Source organism: Peromyscus maniculatus, chromosome 1 (assembly GCF_049852395.1).
Source record: "Peromyscus maniculatus bairdii isolate BWxNUB_F1_BW_parent chromosome 1, HU_Pman_BW_mat_3.1, whole genome shotgun sequence".
In the NCBI taxonomy this organism is placed as follows: domain Eukaryota; kingdom Metazoa; phylum Chordata; class Mammalia; order Rodentia; family Cricetidae; genus Peromyscus; species Peromyscus maniculatus.
Window position 1 is genome coordinate 9,542,795 of NC_134852.1, and position 12,004 is coordinate 9,554,798.

The 12,004-nt window shown below is 39.3% G+C and overlaps 1 long non-coding RNA gene across 1 annotated transcript; it reads left to right on the plus strand.

Moving 5' to 3' along the window:
• Positions 1 to 2,523: 2,523 nt before the first annotated feature.
• LOC143271906 (uncharacterized) lies at positions 2,524 to 3,828 on the plus strand. Its single transcript, XR_013049237.1, has 3 exons — positions 2,524 to 2,692; positions 3,205 to 3,251; positions 3,350 to 3,828. It is a non-coding gene; the product is annotated as an uncharacterized LOC143271906 (long non-coding RNA).
• Positions 3,829 to 12,004: the final 8,176 nt, after the last annotated feature.

The following is a 12,004-nucleotide window of genomic DNA, read 5'->3' on the forward strand; positions in this document are numbered from 1 at the left end:
AGAAAGGGAGAAATAGAGAGAGGGAGGTGGTAAGAGGCAGAGAGAGATCAAAGAAATAGAAGTAGACAGAGGAACACTGAGGAGTGAATGAACACTGGTAACTAACTGTCTCTTCCTCTTTTCTTCCAGGTTTATACAAGAAACCTTTTCTGTCAGCCCTAATGGGTCCTGTGGTGATGTCAGGAGAGAACATGACCTTGTCCTGTGTCTCTGATCTTCAGTTTGACATGTTCCATCTGTCCAGGGAAGGGGTACCCAATGAACAAGGGCTGCCTTCAGTGAAGAGCCACAATGGAACATTCCAAGTCAACTTCCATCTTGGTCCTGTGGTCCAGGCAGGGTACTATAGATGCTATGGCTCATTCAGGAACTCTTCCTATTTGTGGTCAACCCCAAGTGACCCCTTGTACCTTCCTGTCACAGGTAAGAGAACTTCATATATATCTCATACCATGTGACTAATGAAATCCTGAAGCCATGTCTCAGAATCCTCCAATCGATGATAGAGAGAAAGTAGCATTGGGAGCTACAGAGAAGGATTGCTGTGAGTGCTAATGTCATGCGTGTGTGTGCTACATTTATATATGTGTGTATGCATATGTGATATATATGTACATGTATGTATATATGTATGTGTATATGACATGCGTACATATATATGTGAATATGCATATCTTTAGATATACATATAACAATAATTTTCAATGAAAAGGAGGCTATCAACTAAAGAGTGGTGTGGCGATATGAGAATGCTTGGAGGAAGGGTTGCTGGGAGGGACTGGAGAGGGGAAAGGGAAAGAATTATATGTCAACTGAAAACCTATTGTAAAAAAAAAAAAGAAAAAAACATGGAATTGAGCACTTGGTAGCAGATTACAAAATAACAGAAAGAAGTCTCCCAAAAACTATTTATATGACTTTGCATCCACACTGGGATGTCTGTGTATAGAGGCAGATATAAAAATGGGTCTGTCCAGATTCATTAAGAATGAGCTTCATATCAGTTTGGGCAGAGCAGAGATGGAGCAGCCCTCCCGACCTCTTGCTCACATATATCTTCCCACAGCAGTCCTATGAATCATCAAAACTTGAAATCCAAAGAGAGAGCCAACACCCAGAAGCAATCCACTAAATGTCATCCTATAACTCTACAGGCTCACCACTAAGAGGTGGAGTGGGTGGTGGTCACTGTCCAAATTTAAAAAACTTTCCTTAAGGGGAAGGCAGACAGCCTCTGATGAACTTTCTCCCTCTCCTGTCCCCTTCTCTAGTTAACTCAACAAGAAATTGCACTTCATGCACAGAAGCAGACTCCACAACCAGTGAGTAACTGATTCCTCTTCTATTTTGGAAACTTAGGGACCAAAAGCTCTTTGGTTTATTTTTGTCTCAGCTCCTTCTTGACTCTGTATTCTTATCATCTTCATCTCCCCTCTCTAATTCTTGATCTCATCAACATTAGATGTTATTTAGAGCAGCATGGGGAATATAAAGATTATTCATCTCTAATTTCTGTACCTGAGACCTTGGTGAGTGAAAAGGAGAGTAATTTTACTCCCTTCCCAGGATCAATGAAGTGCACATTCTAGCTCTGTTCCTCCTGGAGAGGAGATGATGAGGCCTGAAGACGGAAACAAGTGAGCGGAAGGGGAAATTTTATATAAAAATACTACTTCTGACAGATTAGACTTGACTTCCCTTTTTCCCTACAAGAGAATTAAATGTTTGGTTCAAGGTGTCACAGAAGCAAAGCAGATCTAATGAGCACTGATATCAATCTCAGATTGAGCTACTGAACACATGATTTGAACGTAGGGTCCTGTGGTTTTCTGCCACTTGCATGACACCAATATATTCCTGGATATGTGGATTTCTGCTGGAGCATAGTCAATTTACTAGTAACAACACTCCTGAAACTGACACTCATTCTCCCAACAGTCACCAATAGCCTAAAGTCACTTGACTAGGGATGGGACTTCATGTCCTCCTCCACTCTCCATGATGACATTTGGTCATGCTTGAATTTGCACCATTCTTGAGCATGCTATCTCAACCTCCTGTGAAGTTCATATATTCACCTGCCCTCAGTGTACAGAAGACAGCTTTCTTATAGTTATCCATAGCCTCTTTTTGCAATCTCTTCTTCCATATCTTTCACAATGATACTGAACATTTGGAGAAGGATTTGAGATGTAAACATCTCATTTAGTGCCATAATTCTATAGTGTCTTCATCTCCACAACTTGCCCAGTTGTTGGTATCTGTATTAATCACCATCTATCACAAATGTAGATTCCTCTGGTGAGAGTTGAGAAACATATTCATATATGGATATAATCATAATTCATTAGAAGTTCATTTAATACTGTTTATATTGAGCAGGATATTATTAGTGGGTTCTGCATCAAGACTCTCATCCTAAAGCAATATTATATCAATTATCCATCAATTGATAAATACTATGCAATCTGTCAAAATGGGGATACTAAGATTTACCTGTTATTTGGTTCACATCTTCCTCCAGATACCCACAGGAACCTGCATATGCTGATTGGACTGTCAGTGACCATGATCCTTGTCTTCCTCATCATCCTCCTTTTTTCTTTTTGCTCTGCCAAAAAGAGTAAGTCTCAGGAACAAGCCAGTGAAAGTCATCTGCGTAGTGTGAGAAAACAAGAGCAGAGAAATAGAGGTGTGTATTCTTAATTTATATAAAAATACTTTGACCAAGACAGGGAAACTATGGCAGAGCTTTCTATAGAAAATCCACAGCCCTTGCTCTTCCCCACAGTTTTCAGACAATGAATAATTCCTCAATGCATCTTCTGCATCTTCACATCCAAAGCATGCACTAATATCAAGGAGAAGGTTTAACGAGAGAGAGAGAGAGAGAGAGAGAGAGAGAGAGAGAGAGAGAGAGAGAGAGAGAGAGAGATTGGGAAGCAGGGAGAGAAGGGGGAAGCAAAGGGAGGGAAGGAGGAGGGCAGAGAGTATGTGTTGAAGAAAGAATTTCTAGGGTACAGCATTGTAGAATGGGGCTGTGAACATAAAGCAGCAGAAAATCTGGTTCTAATTTGCAGTGGGTGAGCAACCTTGGGTTTTAACATATCTCCCATATCTCTCACTAGTAATTCTGATTTGAAATGAGAGTGCAGAAGTACTTTATTGTGTGTGTTTGATTACTTCTGTCCCCCAAAAATGCAGCCATCATGGACCAAGACTCTGACGTGAGAACAATACTGAACAGTCAGGTAATGTCCTGAGTCTGCCTCTTCCATACAGTCTAATATTCTTCATTCTCTGCAAGATTATGTGCACACAACATCACTTGACGTTTACCTCTTTCTAGGACCCTGAAAGAGAAGAAGTGCAGGAGGTGACATACTTAAAATTTGATCAGATGATCTTCAAACAAAAATTGACCACTCCCAATTCCCAGATTCCCAAGGAATTTTCCACAGATCCCAGTGTGTACATGGAAGTCAGGAAATGTTAAGCTGAGATGAAAGATCTTCTTCATCCCATGAGTTCTCAAAGAAAGATCTGAGGAAGTCTTCTGTGGAGACCACAGTCCTATCTCCAGTAAAGACTAGTACATACAGTGAAACAACAGCTGGAATGTGAAGACAGAGGTCTCTAACTTTGGGACCATGCTTCATTATTTTAATATGGCTCTGAATGTGGCTTTCCTTTACTTACAAAGGTTATAGTCCTCACTACCCACTCAATAGAAATAAAAATCTTTTGCTTAGTTCATGGGTCTCTATTTCATTTCACTTTGGCAGACCTCTACAACCTGACTAGCTGTAAGTTCTTGATGGACATGAAGCTGTAACCACATTGAGTTCTCATGATTGCAGATCAACAAGAGGCTCACTCTTTATTAGTGTATGTTACTAATATGTAATCATGTTATACAACATAATGGGTTTAAAAACAATTTCATATATATATATATATATGAATATTCACACTCAATATTCATGTATATATATATATATATGTATATATGTATAATATTCACACTCAATTACCCAAACTTGTCTTTCTAACTCTCCTGCTGACATCATTCTGAAAGCCTACCCTTAACATTGGGTTTTATCATTTGTACTGTGCACCCCAAATGCTGTATGTCAAAGTCTTCTCTCACCAGAACCATCCTCATATTTCTTTAATATTTCAATGTATACATCCCCACTATTTAAACATTTTCTAAGGTGTGGTTGAAGTAAGCACCTGATTCTCTTATTTTTCAATTACCTTCCTGTTGAAAAGTTAGTTCCTCAGAATTGGAACATTGACTTTTGGAAGAGAAATAATTAAGTCACCAGAACTAACCTAAACTTCAAAAGAGCAAGGAAGATGCTGAAACATACATATTTAACAAGGGTCCTCCCTAATTTCATATGAGTAATAACAAAAGCAGAGGAGACCCTCCAGTTAACCAAGCTGCACAATATGCAGGGAACCCCAGGGATGCAGGTTTCCTTTATCTTCACCCATGCTGACATTGGCTTTTGTAGGTGAACCAAATTTCGTGTCACCCATGCACCCGTAAGTATCTCCTTATACATTGGAATAGTTAATGTTACATTGATGGCTAACTATATGTTTAAAAGTTTAAAATTTCTGTGATTAATATAACTAGATATCAAAATTGAATTTGCAAATGTTAAAGTGATTGTGTTTATTCTGCTTAGTGATTATTTTTGTCATTGCCTGGTATTATATAAATTTAACAATTCCTTTTCTGTTTCTGCAAATAAAAGCTTTCTTTGTACCAGATGATATTCTGTTTACACATAGACAGAATGTTTACTTTAGGTACTTGGCCTTTAAAAAATCACCTGACTGAGGTGTCTGGGTGCTGCTTGATCTCTTGGATTCCTAGTACAGTGGGGCCTTCAGTATAGTAAAAATTATCTGACCAAGTTGTGGTCTGGAATTTTGAGGTCAGGGGAGAGTGTGCAGTAGGGAGCTGTTGGGTGACCTTTAGGGAATCTTAACTGGCAGTGAGTAGTGTCTTACCCTGGGTCCCTCGATCCAGCCTTGCCTTAGGTAAACAGAAGGCTTCTTCTGAAGTTGTGAGGTAGAGTATGAAGCCAAGAAGAGGGGATACTCTTGGGGGCTGTTAGATGGACTTTAAGAGATGTTAGTGTCAGTAGGCAATGTCTTACTTTGGGTCCATGGAACTATACAGGCCTCCAGTAAAGCAGAAGTCTTCTGTCAAAGTTATAGGTTAGAAAATAGAGCCTTGGCCAGAGGGTGCATTCTGAAGCGATTGGGCAGGATTTAAGGTGTATTAGTGGGCAGTGGGTGGTGTCTTACCTTGGATTATTAGAAACAGCCTGGCTTCTAATAAAACAGTCAGAGTTGTGGCAACCTCGGGGATCAACACGTTGACCTATAATCATCCAAATATGACATGCCTAAATACCAGTGTAAGAACATGATCAACAACAGAAAGAACAACATGGCACCACCAGAGCCCAGCTATTGTACTACAGCAAGACTATTCCAACGCACATGAAGCAAAGGAAATGATCTTAAAATGAACTTAATGGAGATGATAGCGGTCCCTAAAGAGGAAATTTTAAAAATACCTTAAGGAAATTGAAGAAAAGACAAATAAAACATAGGAACAAATAAATAAATCTCATAACTAATGCCAAAAAAGCTAATAGAAAAACAGACAGGTAAAGGAAACTCTTCAAGACATGAAAATGGAAATAGAAATAATAAAGAAAACATAAAAGGAGGGACTTCTGGAAATGGAAAATCTGGGTAACTAAACAGGAACTACAGATGCAAACACCAACAGAATATATGAAATAGTAGAGAGAATCACAGGCATGGATGATATCTTGGAGGGAGGAAGATTAATTGGTCAAAGAAAATGTTAATTCTAAAACATTCTGAACACAAACAATCCAGGAAATCTGGGACATTATGAAAAGGCCAAACCTATGAGTAAGAGGAATATAATATAAGAAGAAGAACCCCAACTCAAAGAAGCAGAAAATATATTCAACAAAATCATAGAAGAAAATTTTCCCAACCTAAGAACAACATACCTATGAGGAACAAGAAGTTTATAGAACACCAAAGAGATAGGACCAGAAAAAATGTCTCCATACCATATAATAATCAAAACTATAACATATATGCAGAGGACCTAGGTCAGTGCCATGCAAGCTCTCTGGTTGTGAGTTCAGGCTCTACAAGTCTCTCTGAGTCCAGGTGAGTTCATATTGTGGGCTTTCTTGTGGTGTCCTTTACCCCTCTTATTCCCACAATTCTTCTTCCCCTTCTACAACAGGATTCCCTCAGATCTGCCTTTTTTTAGTTGGGATTGAAGACTTAACAGTTAGTTACAATCTTCTATCTTAGCTAGAACATATTAAGTATTAGATTCAGGTTCTTAAGGATTGGGCACCTTTTAGAATGATCTCTGTAACATGCCATCTACCCATGCTCCAGACTTCTCTGGATTTTAGTATGTGTCCCTTGTTTGATATTGTTTGTGTTGGTTGTAGTTCCATCTTGTCTAGGTCATTATTCCTTATTACTCATGGACAATATTTGATAATCATTCCTATTGTATATAGTTTTGTATTAGGTTAGAACTTTCTTATTTAGACAAAAGGGAGAGATGCAGTGGGTAGCTGTTCCAGCTTTGACCTGGAAGTACTACCCCCATTGAGACTTCTGGTAACTGTCACACCTATGAGGCTGGGCTGAGACAGGAGCCCTTAAGACCTGAGATCCAGATGTGCCAGTGCTCTTGGTTCCTGGATCCTAGATGCTGGAGGTAGACCAAGCAGAGTTCTCCAGAGAAGATCATTGGACTGCACTACACCTTTCCCCAACCCTGTAACCTATCCCTTTGCTTGTAAGTTACCCAACAAAATAAACCTCCCTTTTAACTACATAGAGTTGCCTTAATACTTCTACCAATACACCTGTATTTATTCTTGCAGTGTTCACAGTAGCCAAGATAGGGAACCAGGATAGATGCCTATCAGCACATGAGTGTGTTAAGAAATGCTGTTCATGCATCTCAAATGGATTTTTATGCAGCCATAAAGAATAGAGCTATGCCATATGCAGGAAAATGTATAGTACTGTGGGTCCTCAAGTTAAATAAGTTAAGACAGTAAAGATAAATCTGATATTTTCTTTTATAGGCATAATCTTGATATAAATATGAATGTGTGTGTGACATGAAATGTGTGTTTTCTCATGGTGAAATTAGACAGTCTGTCCTTATGTGTTAGTGGTGTAAAATCAGAAGAACTCAGGAAATGTTTTGGGATTAGGCAGCAGAAAACTGAGGTGCAAAAGAAAAACTGAAAAGACATTAGAGGGAGGAGACAAGAACAGGGTACAGTATGTACTATGAAAATATCATGATACCATTATTTTGTACGCTAAAAAAAACCCTTAATTTCAAAAAAGAAAAATTCATATGTATGAAACATACACAAGCCTCTAGAACGTAAGCCCTGGGACACAGCCAGTCTCCAGGAATCCCCACCCAACACTGCCCCTGTTGCCGGTCAGAAGGGAAAACTCTTATGGGCAGGCTCCTCCACCAAAACCACCCTTTGGACCCAGCAAACTACAAGACCCACACCCTAACCCAATACTCATGGCCCTGCGACATCAGGGGCTTATGAGACACAGAATCTGCCAGCTTTGACTGTAACAAGGGCCCTGATAAGACCAAGAGTGACTCTCTGAGCTACAGAATCAGTTAGCTTAAATTGGACCAAGAGAAGCTCCCTGAGATACAGAATCTGCTAACTTCAATTAGACCAAGAGGTAAGATTGGACCCAGAGGGGTCCCTGAGACACAGAAACAGCAAGCACAGATTGGACAAATAGCAGCTCACTTAGACACAGGCACCTCTTGCACCTATTGGAGGAAAAGATTGGTAGAAGCCAATGCAAAAATACATACAACAACATATAGAGCAATATGGCATCACCAGAACCTAGCCCTTCTACAACAGCAATACCTGAACATCACAATGTAGAAGACGCAGAAGAAAGCAACCTTAAAAAGAATTCCATGAAGATGTAAGAGGATTTAAAGAAGAAATGAAATATTCCTGTAGCATGAATCTTAAAAGTTCTTATTAATAAAGAACAAACTTAAGGCCAGTTATTGGGGTGAACCTGGAAGATCAGAGAGACAGAACAAGCCACAGCTAACCTCACCTGGCCAACTTCTCAGCTGGTCTTGTTTCCTCAGACTGGAAGCCTCTGAGTCCTCATATCCGAATGGCTCTCAGCTGAACTGTGCTTCTAGAAGCCTGAAAGCTTAACCAGCCAAATGCTTCTAGATCCTGGTCCTCACGCCTTGTATACCTTTCTGCTTTCTGCCTTACTCCCTGAGATTAAAGGCTCGCTTTCTGGGATTAAAGGTGTGTGTTACCATGCCTGGCCATTTCCAATGTGGCCTTGAACTCACAGAAATCCAGAGGGATTTCTACCTCTGGAGTGCTAGGATTAAAGGTGTGAGTGACACCATTTTCTAGCCTTTGTATCTAGTGGCTGTTCAGTCTCTGACCCCAGATAAGTTTATTAGGGTGTACAATATTTTGGGGAACACAATACCACCATATATTCCCTTAAAGAAATTGAGGAAAAGACAAACAAGAAAATAGAAGAAAGCAATAAATCCATTGCCAGCTCTCATCAGGACTAGAGGTAAGTGACTCTGTTCATACCCAGTGAACCCTGCCCCTAGGACCCATTCCTGGGCCCCAACCATTCCCCCGGTAACACCCGGCCAACTTGGCCCCAGTGGCCAGTTAATAGACAAATAACCCCTAAGGAAATAGAAACAGTCATTAAAAGTTTCCCAACCTGGGAGGCCAGCCTGGGGGCTGCCAAGTGAGTTCCGGGAAAAGGCACAAAGCCACACAAAGAAACCCTGTCTAAAAAAAAAAACAAAAACAGAAACAGAAACAGAAACAGAAAAAGTCTCCCAACCAAAAAAAGTCCAAAGCCAGATGGCTTCAGTGCAGAATTCTACCAGGTTTTCAAAGAAGAGTTAATTCTAATACTCTTCAAATTGGTACACACAATAGAAACAGAAGGAATATAACCAAACTCCTTTTATGAGGCTGCAGTTGCTCTGATTCCCAAGCCACACAAAGATGCAACAAAGAAAGAGAATTACAGACCAAACTCCCTCATGAACACTGATGCAAAAATACTCAATAAAATATTGGCAAACAGACTCCAAGAACACATCAAAAAAATTATCCACCATGAACAAGTAGGCTTCACTCCAGAGATGCAAGAATGGTTCAACATAAGAAAATCTGTCAATGTAATACACCATATAAACAAACTGAAAGACAAAAACCACATGATCATATCATCAGAGGCTGAAAAGGCCTTTGAAAAAATCCAGACTCCTTCATGATGAATATCTTAGAGAGATCAGGAATACAAGTAAAATACTTAAACATAATAAAGGCAATTTACAGAAAGCCAACAGCCAACATCAAAATAAATGGAGAGAAATCCAAAGCAATTCCACTAAAATCAGGAATAAGACAAGGCTGTCTGCTCTCCACATATTTATTCAATATAGTACTTGAAGTTCTAGCTAGAGTAATAAGACAAAAAAGGGAGATCAAAGGGATAGAAATTGAAAAGGAAGAACTTAAACGTTCACAATTTGCAGCTGATATGATAGTATACATAAGTGAAAACAAAAATTCTACCATTAAACACCTACAGTTGATACTGTTTAGTAATATGGCAGGATAAATGATTAACTCAAATAAATCAGTAGCCCTCCTATATACAAATAATAAATGGGCTGAGAAAGAAATTATAGAAACATCGCTCTTTACAATAACAACAAATAATATAAAATACATTGTTGTAACTCTAACTAAGCAAGTAAAAAAACCTGTATGACAAGAATTTTAAGTCTCTGAAGAAAGAAATCAAAGAAGACAGCAGAAAAAATGGAAATATCTCCCATGCTCTTGGATAGGTATGATTAAAATAGCAAAAATGGCAATCTTATAAAAAGCAATCTACAGATCCAGTGCAATGCTCATCAAAATCCCAACACAATTCTTCCCAGACCTGGAAAGAACACTACTAAACTGCATTTGGAAAAACAGAAAACCCAGAATAATTAAAAGAATCCTGTACAACAAAGCCACCTCTGGTGTCATCAGCATCCCTGACATCAAACTCTACTATAGAGCAAATAATAAAAAAAAAAAAACAGCTTGGTATTGGCATAAAAACTGACATGTGGGCTAATGGAATAGAATTGAAGACTCTGGCAATAACCCACACACCTGTAAACACCTGATTTTTGACCAAGAAGTCAAAACTGCACAATGGAAAAAAGAAAGCATCTTCAACAAATGGTGCTGGCATAACTGGATATCAACATGTAGAAGATTGCAAATAGATCCATAGCTATCGCCATGCCCAAAATTCAAGTCCAATTGGATCGGAGACCTCAATATAAAACCAGTTACACTATACTTAATAAAAGAGAAAGTAGGAAATAGTCTTGAACACATTGGCATAGGAGACTACTTCCTAAATATAACACCAATAGCACAGACACTGAGAGCAACAATTAATTAATGGGAACTCCTGAAACTGAGAAGCTTCTGTAGGGCAAAGGACACAGTAAATAAGACAAAATGACAGCCTACAAAATGGAAAAAAAATCTTCACCAACCCAATATCTGACAGAGGGCTGATATCCAAAATATATATTAAAAAAACAGAAACTAGACATCGAAATAATGAACAATTCAATTAATAAGTGGGCTATAGAGCTAAACAGAGAATTATCAAATAAACAATTTCAAATTGCCAAAACACATTTAAGGAATTGCTCAACATCCTTAGTCATCAGGAAAATGCAAATCAAAACAACTCAGATACCATCTTACACCTGTCAGAATAGCTAAGATCAAAAGCACTGAAGACGGCTTATGATGGAGAGGATTTGGAGCAAGGGGAACACTCCTCCTCCACTGTTGGTGGGAGTGAAAACTTGTACAACCACTGTGGAAATCAGTGTAGTGGTTTCTCAGAAAATTAGGAATCAATCTTCCTCAAGACCCAGCTATACCACTCTTGGACATATACCCAAGGAATACTCAATCATGCCACAAGGACACAACTCAACTATGTTCATAGCACCATTATTCATAATAGTCAGAACCTGGAAACAACCTAGATGCCCCTCAACTGAAGAATGGATTTAAAAATGTGGTACATATACACAATGGAGTACCACTCAGTAGTAAAAAAACAATGATATCATGAAATTTGCAGGCCAATGGATGGAACTAGAAAATATCATCCTGAGTGAGGTACCCCAGACTCAGAAGGACAAACATGGTATGTACTTACTCAAGTGAATATTAAATGAAAGCAAATAATAACCAGATGACAATCCACAACTCCAGAGAAGTTAGCTAACAGGAAAGACCTAAAGAGGGATGCATAGATCTCTGTGGGAAGAGGAAATAGTTGAGATTTCCATGAAGAAACAGTGGATTAGGTTTGGGCAATGGAGGGTAGGGGATAGGGGATGAGAACATAAGGGATTGGGTTGGTCGAGCTGGAACAGTGTTAGTATGGGAAAGCTATGAAAGAGGTAGACATCATGGGAATAGAGAGAAACCCAGTGCTAGGGAAGTTCCCTGGAATCCCCAATGATGACCCCAGCTTGGACTACTACAAATAGTGGAGATGGTGCCTGAACTGAACTGGCTTACCACAGTGATCAGACCGATGGATACCCTAACTGTCATCACAGAGCTTCTCTCCAAAGACTGATGGAAGCTGATGCAGAGATCCACAGCCAAACACCAGGTGGAGCTCCAGGAGTGCAATAGAGGAGAGAGTGGAGGGATTCTATGAGCAAGTGCATCAGATTCATATTGGGGAAATATGCAGAGAGACCAAACCAAACTAGTTGGAACTCATGAAAGTTGAA